Source organism: Saimiri boliviensis, chromosome 12, assembly GCF_048565385.1.
Source record: "Saimiri boliviensis isolate mSaiBol1 chromosome 12, mSaiBol1.pri, whole genome shotgun sequence".
Lineage (NCBI taxonomy): Eukaryota > Metazoa > Chordata > Mammalia > Primates > Cebidae > Saimiri > Saimiri boliviensis.
This window is the reverse complement of record NC_133460.1, coordinates 72063936-72081545: the sequence shown is the minus strand read 5'-3', so window position 1 is coordinate 72081545 and position 17610 is coordinate 72063936. Positions and strand designations below refer to the sequence as shown.

The window sequence follows — 17610 nt, the reverse complement described above, 5'->3', positions numbered from 1 at the left end:
CTTCCTATATTTATTTCTTCCTGTACTATTTTGGGAAAGAAACTATAATCAAAACAAAAATTAGGTAATTAATAGCTTATTTATGAAATCTTTGTCTTCTAAAATGTTTGCTGGGCAAGTGTTAATTATCAATATACTCACTATAGGCTCCCATACGATCAGAAAAGCAGTTGTCAAGAAAAATATTTTAAAGGCATGATGACTGTCCCAACATTCTCACATTCTATTTCTTTTCCTTCTGTTAAAGTGAATAAATCAAAGAAAAATAAAACTGAGTTTGTTATCTATTTCAGTTACTGGGCCAGTTAGGGCTGGCTAACCAGGGGTGAAGGACACGTAAATAACATCCACTTGTAATCCTTAATCTGCTTTCATATGCACTCCTCTCTTAAACTTTGTCTCCTGTAAAGGAAAGTATAAATGTCTTAGCCTCATTATATAGAATAACCCAGAATGATGTGATTTTGCTACCATGGATTTATAGAAATTATTTTTTCTTTCATGTTTTTGTTGCTTAACCAATTCTCTGTGTCATCTTTGACACTGTTATTCTCATTATTTTAAAAAAAATTATATTAACAGTTTCATATAGTCTCTTCTCTAAAGATAATTTCAGCCAAGTCCCTCTTATATCCTAAGGTCTTTATTTACGTGATCTTGAATGAAGCCGTGGAATCTTGCAGGGAACTTTATTATCTTACTTTGTTCTGTGGATTTTTAGTGACACTTTCATCTTCTAGGCCCTCACTTTAGGCAGTGAGCAAAACTGACAAATGGAACACACAGAACAACCACCACCTGTAATATGGAGCTAACAGTCTAGTGGGAGAAAGATGGCAAACTAGATGAATAAGGAAAATACATGTATGCTAAGCGGTGATCAGGGTTATCACTGATAACCTCTTGGATCAGATGTTATGGCAAAAAATAAAGCAGAGATGTGGATGGGGAGTATAAGTCTAAGTGGGGCATGTGTGTGTGTGTGCGCCTGTGTGCGTGTGCATATGCAAATGCACATTCACACACACTATTTGTAGAGAAGCCAGGGAGGGCCTCGTTGAGAAGGGAACATCTAAGTAAGGACGTGAAGAAGGTGGAGAAGTAGCCTGCTCTATCATCCTAGGGAAGAGTAGTAGTTCAGGGTGTATGAAATAGATGCCTTGATCCTTTTTTTTTATTTTGTAGGAAACTGGAGCTCAGCCTTGTCTAAGACTACATAGCTTATAAGCATTGGACCTCTTGTTCAAACTCAGATCAGTCATAATCAAAGCCCTGCACCCTCTCCACTACCCTAGGTTACTCTAAAAGAAAATCATTGTTCATCTTAGGAAACTTTCCAGCTCCTAGCAGAATATGTTACACATTGTGAGCCCTGAAGATTTACCGTATCTGTTCTCAAGCCAAAAGTCATAGATAGGTGGGTAGGTAGATGGATTAGTTTTCTGTGCTTAACTAATGGAACCTCAAAATTATTACCTGGTTTTCCAGAGCTCTTAAGGTTAAGAAATAAATTTTAGGAACTACCCTTTCTGCTTTTTTTTTCTTTCCCTTTTTAAAATGTATATTAGGTTGCTTTAAAAATTCCTCTATTCTCATTTTACATGTGAGATTTAAAGACTGAAAAAAATTTCAATAGGCATCTAGTGGTATGTTATTGTTGTCTTAATTTGCATTTCCCTGATGACATATGATGTGGAGCTCTTTTCATATGCGTATTTTTCATCCATATGTCTTCTTTGGTGATTTCTCTGTTAAGATCTTCAGCACATTTTTAAATCAAGTTATTTGAATATTTTGGATAACAAGCCTTTATCAGTATGTCTTTTGCAAATATTTTCTCCTAGTCTGTACATGTCTTTTAATTTTTATTTCCCTTTTTTCACAATCATTCTCTAGTGTACAGTAGAGTTTTCCAGAGGCTGTATATGGTATCACAATAGATTGAATGCAGACATTAGTAAGGAAATTCATGATTTTCTCTTAAGCCATTTTTAAAGAGATTTGCAAAAATGTTAAAAAATATACTCTTCTTATATTGTTTTAGAAGATAAATTTTTTATTAATTTTTTTTTTTTTTTTGAGACAAGGTCTTGCTCTGTTGCCCAGGCTCAAGTGCAGTGGAGCCATCATGGCTCACTACAGCCTCCACCTCTTGGGCCCAAGTGATCCTCCTGCCTCAGCCTCCCAAATAGCTGAGACCATAGGTGTGTACCACCATGCCCAGATTTTTTTTTTTTTTTTGGTAGAGATGAGGTCTCCATATGGTGCCCAGGATGGTCTTGAACTCATGGGCTCAAGCTATCCTCCCTGCTTGGCTCCTAAAATGTTAGGATTACAGGTGTGAGCTACTGCTCTGGCAATTTTTTTTTTTTTTTATGTTCACATGTGAATGAGTTTATTCTTGCTTTTAGATGAATTAACAAATATTTTAAAATGTTATCTGTTTTCCAATACAGTAGTTATCTGAAGACATAACCCTCATAAATAAGAACTTTTTGCCTTCCTGAATAATTTTTTAAAGTGTAAAGGGATCTTAGAACTAAAACACTTGGGAACTACTGATTTAGAGAGTGAATGATGATAGGAAAGAGGTCTGAGAATTCAGTGAACCCTTGGGCACTTACAGAAATAAGGGAGAGCCCTCAAAAGAGTGTGAGAAAGAAAGGCGACAAAGTACTGTGTGGTGTTCTGAAGGGTGAGTGCAGAAAGTGTTTCAAGAAGCAGCAGGAGGTCATCTGTGTTGCATGCTGCTGACATGTCTTTGTTAAATGACAACTGAGAATTAACTACTGGCTAAAGGCAATGCCTGAAAACTGACTACTGCATACAGCAGTGTTGGAAGTCATTGTTGATTTTGAAATGGATAGTTTCAAGTATACAGTGGGGGGACAAAAGTAGGCTCAGGAGAAAATGGAAGGGAAAGAATTTGTTTCCCATTTTGGATTCCTGAGACTGTGAAATTGATCCATCCCATCTCTTCATTTTTGAGCCAGTCACTACAGTTTCTGACTAGCCTTCAGATTAATTTGCACTGGAACCTATCCCATTTGAACCAGCTTTAGGATTTGGGGGTGAAGGATATGAGGAACTGGTATAAGACAAGTTGCCTAGTCTCCTTTGCTGCACCTGGGATTATTTTCTTTAAAATGACTATGGACAAGATATCTGTTGTACTTCATGATGACTGTAGTAAATAACCATATATCATATGCTTGAAAATTGATAAAAGAGTAGATTTAAAGTGTTCTTACCACAAAACATGATGTGTGTGGTAATGCATATGTTAATTAGTTCCATTTAGCTATTTCACAATGTATCTGTTTTTCAAACCCAGATGTTATACATGATAAATGTGTATAATTTTTGTCAACTAAAAAATAATTGTAAAAGAAGCAGAAAAAATGTGGGTTAGATTTTTAAACTAAGAAATACATGTTTACATTGAGATAGTTAATAAAATAATTTTTTCTTAAAATCGTTGTTTCCTCCAGAAGGAATAACTGGCTTTATTTTATTTACTTATATAATATTTATCAATATTAAATTATAATTTTAGAGAGGAAAGAAATGATATATTTTCCCCAAGTGAGGTCTTTACCAATTTATATTCAAGAACATTTATTTACACTTTAAGGTAATTATTTATGTATATCTCTTCCACGAGACTTAGAAGCATCTTAACATTAGGGTGTAAAATTTAAATTACATTTCTCTAATGACTATCATCTTACCTAAAATGTAGTAGGCATTATTACAGAATGAATAAGACATTAGAAAACTTGGATTTGTGTTTTATAGTTTATTTTCTTTTTGGGTCTTTTTCCTTTTCAATTGGTAAAAGCAGCCTTTAAATTGTTTTTTTTTTTTTTAATCGCATTTTAAGTTTTGGGGTACATGTGAAGAACATGCAAGATTGTTGCATAGGTACACACATGGCAGTGTGGTTTTCTGCCTTCCGTCCCCTCGCCTGTATCTGTCATTTCCCCCATACTATCTCTTCCCACCTCCCCACCCTGCCATCCCTCCCCCATTTCTCCCCAGCGGACCCCAGTGTGTAGTGCTCCCCTCCCTGTGTCCATGTGTTCTCATTGTTCAACACCCGCCTATGAGTGAGAACATGTGGTGTTTGATTTTCTGCTCTTGTGTCAGTTTGCTGAGAATGATGGTTTCCAGGTTCATCCATGTCCCTACAAAGGACGTGAACTCATAGTTTTTGATGGCTGCGTAACATTCCATGGTGTATATGTACCACATTTTCCCTATCCAGTCTATCATCGTTGGGCATCTGGGTTGGTTCCAGGTCTTTGCTATTGTAAACGGTGCTGCAATGAACATTCATGTGCATGTGTCCTTATAGTAGAATGATTTATAATCCTTTGGATATATATCCAGTAATGGGATTGCAGGGTCAAATGGGATTTCTATTTTTAGGTCCTTGAGGAATCGCCACACTGTCTTCCACAGTGGTTGAATTAATTTACATTCCCATCAACAGTGTACAAGTGTTCCTGTTTCTCCACATCCTCTCCAGCATCTGTTGTTTCCAGATTTTTTAATGATCACCATTCTAACTGGTGTGAGATGGTATCTCAATGTGGTTTTGATTTGCATTTCTCTAATGACCAGTGATGATGAGCATTTTTTCATGTTTGTTGGCCTCCTGTATGTCTTCTTTTGTAAAGTATCTGTTCATATCCTTTGCCCATTTTTGAATGGGCTTGTTTGTTTTTTTCTTGTAGATCTGTTTTAGTTCTTTGTAAATTCTGGATATCAGCCCCTTGTCAGATGAGTAGACTGCAGTAATCAAAACAGCGTAGTACTGGTACCAAAACAGAGATATAGACCAATGGAACAGAACAGAGGCCTCAGAGGAAATACAACATACCCACAACCATCTGATCTTCAACAAACCTGACAAAAACAAGCAATGGGGAAAGGATTCCCTGTTTAATAAATGGTGTTGGGAAAACTGGCTAGCCATGTGCAGAAAGCAGAAACAGGACCCCTTCCTGACACCTTACACCAAAATTAACTCCAGATGGATTAAAGACTTAAACATCAGACCTAACACCATAAAAACTGTAGAAGAAAATCTAGGCAAAACCATTCAGGGCATAGGCGTAGGCAAGGACTTCATGACCAAAATGCCAAAAGCAATGGCAACAAAAGCCAAAATAGACAAATGGGACCTAATGAAACTCCACAGCTTCTGCACGGCAAAAGAAACAGTAGAGTGAATCGGCAACCAACAGAATGGGAAAAAATTTTTGCCTTTAAATTGTTAATGTGGGAAGTAAAATTAAACAAAACCTAAAGGACAGATTGCTTTTAATTCCCCTGGGTTGGAACAAATGTTCAAAGAGTATTTAGATAGGAAGCAGAAAATAGTTCATTTTCCTTTGCTTTGATGGGGTATATATTTTTAAAAATGACATGCGTAAATTAAACACACACACCTTCTGTTTTTGAGGCTTTAAAAGTTGTTCCCCAGGGGAAGAAAGAAACACTTTTGACTTGTGAGAGACCATATCTCCTCCAGAACTCATTCAAATAAATTATTTTTTGATATATTTTAAAATTTGGGTATAATTTATACAATGCACAATGTACAAATTTGAAGTGAATAGTTTAGTGAACCAACATCTCTGTCACCCCCAAAAGTTCTCTTATGCCCACTTTCAGTCAGGTGTGCCATCCCAGAGGCAAACATGAGTGGGAGTGCAATTCTAGCAATAGATTTTGCCTCTTTCAGAACTTCAGATACATAGTTACACTGAGTGTGCTTATGCGCCTCATGTCTTTTGCTCTACTTGCTGATGTCTTATGGATTCATACTCTTATTGCATGTATCAATAGATTGTTCCTTTATGCTTTTGAGTAGAATTCCATTGTATGAAGTTACTCACCTATTGATAGACATTTGGATGGTCTACAGATGGCTATTATGAATATAACTACTGTGAACATTATTGTACGTCTTTTTGGGGACACAAGTTTTCATGTATTTTGGGTCTGTCTTATTTATCTTATATAAAATTTATTTTAAAATTGTCAAACATTTTTCTAAAGGGCTTTATAATTCAACATGCCCATTAGCAACTTAGAGATGCTCTAAAGTACTCCAACTGTCTGCCAACTCTTGCTTTTTTCAGTCTTCTTAAAATTATTCTAGTGTGGGCAAAGCGGTATCTTGTGGATTCCTGTTGTTTCCTTAGTGACTAATGATGTTGAAATTTTTTTTCATGTACTTATTGACCATTCATGTGTCTTCGTTTATGAAGTACCTTGTCATATCTTTTCCTATTTTAACAATTGGGTTGTGTGACTTTTCAAAAATTAAATTATGGTAGTTCTTTATGTATTCTGGATACAGGTCTTTTGTCAGATACATATATGGTGAATTTTTTCCAGTTGGTGGTTGTCTTTTTATTTTCTTAACTGTGTCTTTCCAAAGCAGTTTTGATACTGATGAAGTCCAACTAGCTAGTTTTTCTTTATTGTTCGTATTTTGTCTACCTCAATGTTGCAAAGCCATTGTCCTGTCTTTTCTTATAAATACTTTATAATTTTAACTTTTATGATTAGTTGTATGACCTCTTTCAAATTACTTTTTTAAAATAAATGGGATCTTTCTATGTTGCCCAGGATGGATATGAACTCCTGGGCTCAAGTGGTCCTCTCACCCCAACCTCTTAAGTAGTTGTGATTACAGGTGCATGAACCACTAAGTAATTTTTGTTAATAGTGTGAGGTAGGATTCAGGATTCATTTTTCTTTCCCTACGAATATTTGTTTCTGCTCAATTTGTTGAAAAAAGTTATTCTTACACTCACTGAATTACTCTGACATCTTGGTCAGAAAATCTTTTGCTTGTATATGTGTATGTCTAGTTGTGGTTTCTGTTTTGATCAATTACTCTATTTGTCCTTATGCTAACCCTGTATTTTGCTGAGGATTTCTGCGTGTGTGCTTTATGAGTCATATAGTCTTCTTTTATTATCTTTGTCTGGTTTTTATATTGAGTTCCTACTGGTATATCCTTTTATTACATGTTTATCTGTGTCTTTGTATTTAAAATGCATTTATTTAAAATTAATGCATTCAATATTATTGAATGAATGCCCATAGGTAGTGTGTAGTTTGGAATCATTTTAAAATGTATTCTGGTGATTTCTGCCTTTTAATTAAAATGTTAAGTCTATTTACATTTACTGTAATTATAAACTTGTTTCCTATGTGTCCATCCTTTAGACTTAAAAAATTCTATATCTCATTTTCTTCTGTTTATTGAATATTTTTTAGTATTACATTTTAATTTCTCTCAGTTTTCTTGCAGTGCTGTTTTGCAGTTTCTCTGCAGGTTACAATATTCATCCTAAGTAAAAAATTTTCCTTGAATTAATATGGTATTGTTTCATGTAAAATATAAGAAACTTATAGTAATATGGTTTCATATGTCTCTTCCCATCTGTTGTGCTGTTGTCTTCATACATTTTATATCTGTATATGTTACAAACTACATAATACAATATTATACTTTTAATATAGTATGTATTAGTCATATATGTTTTAAAGGAATTAAGAGAAAAATAGTCTTTCATGTTAACATACACATGTATTATTTCCAAAGTTCCTCATTCCTTTCTATAGGTTCAAATTTATATCTGGCATTATTTTGCTTTAGCTTGAAGGGGTTCCTGTAGCATTTCTTATAGTGTGGGTCTACTGGCAACAAATTTCTCAGTTTTCATTTGTATGAAAATGTCTTCATCTTTAAAAAGAATTTTTTGTTGTATATAGAATTCTAGGTGGACATGCAGTCTTTTTTTTTCTTTTCTCTTCAGATGTTGATTATTGTTTTCTGGACTCCTGTTTCAAATGAGATGTCTACCATCATTCTTCTTATTATTTTTATATGATGTCTTTTTTCCTCTGGCTACTTAGACATTTTGTTGTTGTTGTTATTTTTGGTTTTCACGGTTAGTGGTCTAATGGAGAAAAACCACAAACTGGCTCAAATAGAACTGTATTTAAAGTTGAGCCTTGTCACTTAGTAAATACATTAACTCAGGCATGTCACTGTATTTTTCTGAACTTCAGGCTTTTCTTTGGAAAATACGGATGGCTTACCTACATTAGGGTTGTTGCAAAGGTCAAAGTGTCTAAGTACTGGTCTGGCTACTGTTTGTTCACTACAGCTGCGAGTGTTGATTTACTGACTTTAACTATATATATTTATAGAAAAGTAGGTATTTTAAGCTTATGAGATAAATGTGATTTGTTTTCTGTTTTGAAATTTTTGCCCAGAGAACACTGAGGAAATCATTCTTATTAAGTGCTGCTTGAATAGTAAAGTGGGAAGCTCAAATTATCTGCATTAAAATAGGCACGGGCAAAGATTTCATGAAAAAGATGCCAAAAGCAATCTCAACAAAAGCAAAAATTGACAAATGAGATCTAATTAAACTAAAGAGCTTCTGCACAGCAAAAGAAACTATCAACAGAGGAAACAGATAATCTAAATAATAGGAGAAAAGTTTTGCAAACTCTGCATTTGACAAAGGTCTGATATTCAGCATCTATAAGGAACTTGCACACATTAAAGAAACGCGGCCATCCCATTACTGGGAATATACCTAAAGGAAGATAAATTATTCTATTCTAAAGATACATGCACACATATGTTCACTGCAGCAGTATCCACAATAGCAAAGACATGGAATCAACCTAAATGCCTGTCAGCGATAGACTGGATAAAGAAAATGTAGTAGATATACACCATGGAATACTATGCAGCCATAAAAAAGAACAAGATCATGTCCTTTGCAGGGACATGGATGGAGCTGGAGGCTGTTATTCTTAGCAAACTAACACAGGAACAGAAAACCAAACACTGCATATTCTCACAACTGGGAGCTGAATGATGAGAACACATGGACACATGCAGGTGAACAACACACACTGGAGCTTGTCAGAGGGGAGCAGTCGGGGAGGGAGAGCATCAGGAAGAATACTTGACGGATGCTGAGCTTAATACTTGGATGATGAAATAATCTGTACAACAAACCCCCGGGACACAAGTTTACGTACATGACAAAACTGCACATTTACCCCTGAACTTAAAAGCAAAAAAAAAAAAAGCAAGCAAACAAAAAAACTCTGCCCCAGAAAAAGTCAGTATTATTGAATGAATGCCTTTTTAAAAATCTTTAACCAATCATACCTGCACATTCTGCCCATGTATTCCAGAAATTAAAGTATAATTTAAAGAAAATAAAAATAAAAGGAAGTTAAAGAATGAATGCCTTTTAAAAATATATTTTTGAAACAAGAAACACTGCATTGAGAGGGTGATAGGAAAGATCAAATGACAAACTTAGAGATTGGTGACATTTTTATTCCTCTGTTATTACAGAGTTGTGAGTAGCATTTTTGTCACTATACTTTTTATGGTAGAAGTATCCATGCAATGGATAAAAATACAGACTTTGACATACTGGGAAGATAATGTGTAATACTGAAATACTTTGCATGCTTTGTGACAATAATGAGACTATTGCTAAGGAATTTGTTACTACTTTAAATTAAGATACTCCAACAGAAAAGATTATCTGTGTGCATTTTATTTATTTGGAAAGGAAACAGTATTTTCTGGTCTTACGTGGTAAAGAAAGTAGATAAATAGCCTTGTCCTTTAAGATGCCCCTTGATAGTGAGTTAGAGGAGCAAGTTCATTCATGATCTCTGCAGACACCTTATTGGACTGGATTGGTTATGTTCTTATGTACTTTTGAGTTTTGGTTTCCTTTTTTGTAAAAGAAATATTTACCTTTTTCTCAAATATCTTGCCACCCTGTTAGGTATTATAATTATTTGTGTTAGAGTTTGGGAGGTGGACAGTTAAATGATGCCTTTTTTTCTCATATGATTTTGGGACCAATGGATATACCAATGGTAATTTGAAATATAGACATCTAGAAATGAAGCTGGTTGGCTAAATGGGTTTTCTGGTATTTCATACTTGAGTGAGACTGATTTCCCCCTCAGAATGTAGAAGGAAACAGCTTGGGATATACTCCATCTCTGGGCAGGCTAGCCTTTCTCTCAGACTCGCTGTTCACATAATTAATTTCTCCTCCACCAGGTAGAAGGTGGTAGAGAAGTCTGAACCATTAGGTTAATGGAAAGTTCTACAAATGAAACTGGGGGAGTGGAGGTTTCCCACTAACACCATGTCAACTGGATGCATTGCATGCGTTTTCATGCAATGTCGTTTGCCGAACAACCAATCCTGTTTTGTTTAGTAACTCTGTTTTAGCTCCCTCATCTGTAAAACTAAGATAGTAATGGTAACATGCCTTAGAGTGCTATTGGCATGATTCAATAAATTAGTACATGTAAAATATTTAGAAATGGGCCTAGGCCCAGCATGTTGGTTCATGCCTGTAATCCCAACGCTTTGGGAGGCCAGGGAGGAGGATTGTTTGAAGCCTGGAGTTTGAGACCAGCATAGGCAACATAGCGAGACCCTACCTACAAGAACAAACAAAAATTAGCTGGGTGTGGTAGTATGCACCTGTAGTCCCAGCTACTCAGGAGGCTGAGATGGGAGAATTGCTTGAGGCCCAGGAGGTAGGAGGTCATGGCTGCAGTGAGCAATGAGTGCAGTGCACTCTGGCCTGAGCAACAGAGTGAGACCATGTTTCTGAAATATGTATATCTAAAGGAACAAGACTAGCATGTGGTAAACAGTCAGTTTGCGCTATTTTTACTTTTAGTGACATTAGTATTATTTAGTAATATTATGTCAAAGCATTCAGATTAATTTAAAACATGGAAGAGTTAAATAATGTTCACTAATAGTATTAGCTGTAGAGGTTTAAGTTCATGTTGAGGAGAGAAAACTGCTGGCTATATGGAGAAAAGTAAGCCCTTATTTCCTTTTAATTTGTTTTAAACATATATTTATTCTTGGTACTGAGGAAAGGATTGGAAGGGAGAATGTTGAGTGAAAGGCCACTTTCTTTTTTTTTTTGTGTGTGTGTATATATATAAATATTTAATATATATAAATATTTATTTAAATATATATATATTTAATTTGGACTTTTGGGAGAGTACTATAACAGGAGTTCTGGAGGGATGTGACCTGGAGTGTTTTAATCCCTTTTTTGATATCTCTCATTACTACCTTGGGGACGATATCATTGCACAGAAAAACCAATTGCTATTTATTTTAAATATGGAAGTTTCTAGGAGAAAAGAGCTGTGGTCTGCATTCCTAATAGCCTACCAAAATACATACTGGAAATCTCTGTTGCTGCGTTGGTTGCTTGTTTAGACATGGTTACTTGTGCTGAAAATATTAGTAAGCATCATTTGCTTGTATCCAGACAGCACTTACCACAATGCTTTGGACTTGCAGATGCCCCCCAAAATACCTGTTGAATGAATTGCTGAGTTTAGGAACAGGGATATATAAAGCAGTGGAGTAGACATCCTTGTACAAGTTTCTGTGCCAGCCTTTAAAAAAATTTTCTTCCCGATTCATTTTTTTAAAAGGCAGATTATTCAGAAGAAAAGACAGCCTATTTTGGGAGCATTTCAGTTTACTTAGAAAATATTGTGCATTGCTTTTGAAACTGGATTGAACATTTCATATGAATGTTTGTGTGGTGCTATTTTTCCCTCTAGCCACAGAGCTTAGTTTTTAGATGTACTGTAGGAGCTTTATAGTGTCATGAAATGTTAGTTACTATTTTCTCCCCCCACAGAATATTTGCTACCATTGATTTTGTCTCTCAGTTGAAGCCTAAGTTTGGTAGGTCTGATTATAAAGAAGCCTGGGAAACAGGAGGCCTACATTGTGCTGTGGAGTGACCCTGGACAGGGCACTTAAAGTCTTTGGATCTATGTGTCATCATTTGACAACTGAGAGTCTGGGACTAAAAGACTAACGAGTGTTTCTAAGCTTTCAAATGATGTGATTGTAGGATTTCCCTACCAGTTTCTGCTTGTGGAAAGATAGCCTGCTGCGATAAGAGGTCTCTGGTTCATTGGGTTAGTTTCATCTTTGAGAATGATTGTTACTTGTTTTGTCGAAGCTACAGGTGCTTGCTCAGAAAATGTAAGAATATTTACATTTGGTTTTCAAGGAGCCCATATTAGAAAAACTTAGTTGAAAATTGGGTGTTTTAATTTTTATTCAGTTCTCAAAACCACTAATCCAACAAGTCTCCAAAATGTCTCTTAGAACATGTTTTATTCAGTGTTTAAGTCCAATCTATCACATTTTAAATATTCCTTTGTCAAAATTATTTTATGCCACATGGGGTCATAATATAGCTCATATAATGGTCACAGTTCTCTTACTGTTCTAAATGTGCCAGTGTTTGGCATGTTGAGTAGCTTTTACAGGCCAGCCAGGGAACCTGATTACCATTTAAACGATTGCTATTTCTTTGGCCACTGTTTCATTATATCCTGCAAATGACAACAATAGGATGGGAGGACCTGTCTGTGTGTTAAGGGAGGAAACCGAGAGTCTGAGTTCGAGAGAGTTGAATTGGAGGGTTTATAATAATGTAGAGGCAGAATTGCTCACCCTGGCTCTTGGGGCTTCCTCTTTCTCCCCCTTCGTCTCTCAGAAGGACATGTGGTGTCATCAGGGACATGACCTTCACCTCCCATTTGTAGTAGTTATCTATAGCTACATAGCAATCTAGCACAAACTTAACAGCTTAATCAATACACAGAATTATCTCACAGTTTCTGTTGGTTGGGAATGACTTAGCTAGGTATTTAATGAGGCCACAGTCAAGGTATCACCTATGGCTGCTGTCTTATCTGAGGCTGGGTAGGAGGAGGATTTGCTCCCAAGCCTGTGTGATTGGCAGAATTCAGTTTTTCGTGGGCTCCCTGACTAGGGCATTGGTTTCTTGCTGTCAGCTGGAGATTGCCCTCATGAGGCTCTCTCAGTAGGCAACCCACAAAACGGCAGCCTATGCTTTCAAAACCAGCAAGAGAGAAACTTGTAGCAGAGTAGACATTACAGTCTTGTGTAACGTATCCACATACATTCTGTGATTTTTGCCTTATTCTTTTGCCACAAGCAAGTCCAAAACCTGCCCCCAAAGGGGAAGGGAATTATGCAAGGCCTAGATAAGAAGTGACAGAGATCAAGGGGGCCACTTTAGAGTCTGACACATCTGAGACTGGCCAGTAACATGGCTTCTCTTTATCCTTATTCTCCTCTCTGTCCATTCACCTACTTAACTAGCAGTATGTTTCTCATCCCTTCTGCTTTTTTCCTTCCTTCTGACCTACTGAGAATTCAAAAGCCCTGGTGGCTTTTCCTCCTCTTCTTTACTGTTGAAATGCAGTGAAAAGGTGGCCGGAAACCCTGCCTTAGGAGGCAACTCTCATGCTGCTGGAGCCCTTCCTTGTCAATAGGCATTTTGTGTATGTGAAGCATTCTGCTCTAGACAGGTGTTTCTACATCATAGCATGGCTTCGATAAAGGACCAAAATGAGGTCTTCTCAGCTTTTGTGTCTTCTGATTACTAGTCTTTTTAAGCAAGCACTGGATTATAAAACCAGTTCACTTTCACCTTGCCATCCTTTTAGGATGTCTTGCTAAAGGTGTGTTGGTAAATTTTAGGTTAGAATCATTAGAAGTTTTGTGGCTTTTACTCTTTTGCCCCAGTAACTCTTGTGTTATCTTCCTATTTTCTTCAGTCATCAGTAGGGTGTTTTTTTTTTTACTTTTTTATGACCTTCTTCTGGCCTGTGTCCTAGTTAGTCTTTAGCCATTGTTCCTCCTCTTTGCCAGGGGCACAGTATAGTATACTGATTAAGAACAAGGCCTAAAGCTAGACGGTGTAGGCTTGAATTTCAGCTTCTTCCATTTATTAGCTAATTAATCTTGAGTAAGGTACTCAGTTTTGTTTTTATGTGGCTGGTGTTAACATTTCTGAATTTTCCACTGGCCAAGAAGCCTCTGAATACTGCTGCCACTCTCATTTTGCTCCCAAGATACATGCGCAGATGTAAGAGCAGATAATTTGCCATTTATTACTACATGAAATATCACCGCAAGCCCTTCCATGGTCTCCTAGTGAAGTGGGCTAGAACACTGTTGAATATATTGGGATACCTCTTTTTTGTGGCTTCACATTAGTACTGGTATTACCCCCAAAGGATGAAGATAGTGTATTTTTCCCACTGGTACAACATTTAATGAGCACTTACTGTTTGCCATGAGCTTTATTAAATTGTATATAGACGGTATGTCTTTTAACCCATATAACAACATCTAGTTATTGTACTGATGTTGCTCCCATTCTATAGATAAGGAAACTGAGGCTTACAGAAATTAGACAACATGCTCAAGGTCTTCAGAGCTTAGTTGCAGAATATAGTTCTATATGACAGCAAAGCACGTACCTTTAATGACCACAGGGCACTGTCTCGCATAGAGGAAGCCCAAATTCTTCTTAGTGAACTAACTCATTTGGAGAAAGAGGCTAACAATCAAACAACTGTGTCTCATGGCCAAAAGAACTTTTCCTCAGTTTCTCCAGCCTTATTTTAACATTAGCTCTTGAATGCTCTTGATTTTGATGCCAGCCAGTCTTATTCCGCCCCCAGGGGAGCAGGCTCGGCTTTGCCCTAGAGTAAAAAGTGAATGTTCAAAAAGGAGTGTATTTGTTTTAGCCAGGTTTTCACATGACTGTTGTGGAATCTTAACATTGTATGTGAAGCGTGATTAGGAAGTGCTGGGCTTGTAACAATCACAGCCAGGGTTCATACATCCAGATTGTTCTCCTGTAAGGGCATCCACTGAACTAATTGCTTATATTCCAGTGATGCTGCCAGTGTTCTGGATTATTTTAAATGAATTTCATCTCAATCACCTTATAACGTCTTCCCCACTTCCAGTGCTCAGCACAGTGTCATCCACCAAATGGGTAGTTCAGTACAGTTGGTTGTTGAAGTTGCTTATAATTCTTTTGAATAACCACAGTGGTATAAAATTATCATCTTTGAGGATGAATTTGATTCTTTGAAGTAATCTTTGAAAATATTTTCTATTATAGCAAATAAAGTGGTTTTTGTTAAAATCATGGAAAACTAAACTGTAATGACACATGTGTTCTTGCGACCATTGCACACTGGTTCTGAAGGTAAAAGAGTACTTATTCTGAGTAGTCAGCATCACTGGAGTGAGTCCCAAAGACAGTGACTTGGAAGGGGTCAAGGAGTACTGTTTTTCAACATTAAGTTCTGGCACTTCTGTTTTAAAGTTGGTATGTGTTCACCTGGTGAATCTTTTTTTTTTTTAAACATAACTGAGCCTTAGAAGGAGTAAATTACTTGGTGGAGATCACACTGCTATTAAACCAGCACAGCTGGTGTTCAAACCTGTTTATTTTCAACCTATGTAAAACCTTACCATGTATCTCATGCTTTTAAAGGGTCTCATGTCAGTGGCTAGGCATATAAAGCCATAGCTAGCCAATGAATTTGTTCCTCTCAGTGTTGAATATAATCTATAGATCTTTGGCTCTTCAGTTCTTCCTTACTATTTTTATTGATGCTGGCAAGTTCTTTCTTTCTAGGAAAGCTTTCTATATTTATTTTGTGTTTGTTCCATCTCCTTTCTTAATATCCTTACCACTGCCCTATCCCTTTATGGTTTGGATAACTTAAGGTTCCGTTCTATTGTTCAGGTAACTGAGGTGACACTGCCTCTCATGGTACCTCAGTGCATGCATGGAGCCATGTTACAATTATTAATCTCATCTCAGAATTAAGATTGAGGCTTCAGGTGATTAAAGTTAACTTAGGTTCCTGTTTTATCAATGTCATCTTCTTGGAGCCACATGTTTATCACATAATATGAGCAATAGTTGCATTCTACCTGGAAAAGTCAGGTATTTTTATTTGGGACTCTTCTCTGGAGGGAAAGAAAGCAAAAAGTTCTATTCCCAGGTTGCTTATTCTAAAATGCTAAAAAATGGAAAAACAAAAGTAAACACATTGTTCTGAATGACTTCTCTTGGAAAAAGAAAGGCCCTTTGCTGGGCATATTTTATTATTCTGTGAATTATATGAATCTCCATTATTTGTTGAATTGGACATATGGATAGCATAGCAATTCTGATCATTAAGCATTTGGTATCCATAGTTCTGGTATAATGCCTTTGTTGGATCAAAGCATGCATGACTTTGACAGTTTATGACTTTTATTAAATCCTCATTACCACACAGTATTGTTAAGAGACTTATGATCTTCTAGAGATGAAGAAAATGAGGCTGGGAAAAGATGAATGGATTTTCGTGAGGTTGCATAACTAGTAAGTGTTAGGATTTTGGGCCACAGTTTTTTGTCTATGTGTAGTGCCTTTTGATAGATGGTGGTGGTTTGGGTTGCTTGATTACACAACTTTACCATCCTGTAAGTTTGAAACAGTTGGAGAAATAGAGCAAGGATTGACGTGGGAATCAACAGAGCCAGCAGCTTAATTGCTGTTAAAGCAGGGTTGGAGGGCCCAATCGTATTAGTTTCCTCCTTTGAAACTAAAACATGTATTTGACCCCAGAAACCCTGACTTAACCCTGCAGTAGCAGCCAGAGAGAAGCTAGAACCGGGAGAGCTGACCCACCCTCTCAGAAGTAGGCACCACTCTCTTGCCTACTGAGGAGATTAGCTGGCTCCAGGTGTGGGAGAGGACTGAAGGGAGGCCTTGGTTGCCTGGCTCAGAGCAAGGCCAGGAAATCAGTTGGTGCCTTATCCAGTTCTTCCAGGCACATTCGTCTTTCACTTTTGAGGAGAGGTAAGAAGGGGTTAGGGAAGAGAGATAGAGAGAGAAAAATGGGTTACTCTAATACTGTTGCGTCCTAGGAAACTGACTAGGTATCTCTTCCTGAAAACAAAATGGAGGGCAAAATTTTAAGAGTTCACCACCTGAGTCCTTCATAGTGGAAATACTGCTCTTAAAATTTTTTTCTCTTAAGGCGATTTTGTGTATTGTTATTTTCTCTTTCCTTTTTGTTTTTGGTAAAAAAGAGAAGTGATCACTGTAATTTTCTATGTGTTTTGGTTGTAAAAAAGAGACTATTGGAAATCCAAAAATGGCCTTTCTGAGACATATAACTAATTAATTATTTCTTCTTATAACAGGTGATGGAACTGTACTGGAACAATGGGAAAAGCTGGTAGCTTATAGGAAGCCAAGATGACAAGACTGTTTTTAAATAATCCGTAAGTTAATGTTTGTTGGCCTTTGGAATTCTTTTAACTACTGGGTAAATTTTCTTTAAGGAGCCATGGTAAAAGGATAGCATAGTCAAATAACTTGAGTGCAAAAGAAAAACTATTTTATAAAGTAAATATCCAAACACTTTAAACAATTGATGCTAACTTAATTAAGTCTTATTTTTGCATGATTCTTTCTTGAGAGAGTGTGTCATTTTGAGTATGTCAATTTGGTGGACAGGGCATAAGTATTTGAAGAATTAAAAGCGAATTCCCTGCACATGGTCAGAATTTAAATTAAGCTTGGAATAACCCTTCTGATATGCAGATATTTTTGGTCCTAGTGGTTT

The 17610-nt window shown here is 36.6% G+C and overlaps 1 protein-coding gene across 9 annotated transcripts in view; it reads left to right on the top strand.

Annotated features, from left to right (window-relative positions):
* Positions 1-17610, top strand: part of SGMS1 (sphingomyelin synthase 1) — a 313773-nt gene that overhangs the window by 177504 nt on the left and 118659 nt on the right. For all 9 annotated transcript variants that reach the window (XM_074382520.1, XM_074382524.1, XM_010333308.3 and 6 more), the window contains one exon: positions 17186-17266. The gene's annotated coding sequence lies outside the window, so the exon portion shown is untranslated. The remainder of the gene's footprint in view (positions 1-17185; positions 17267-17610) is intronic.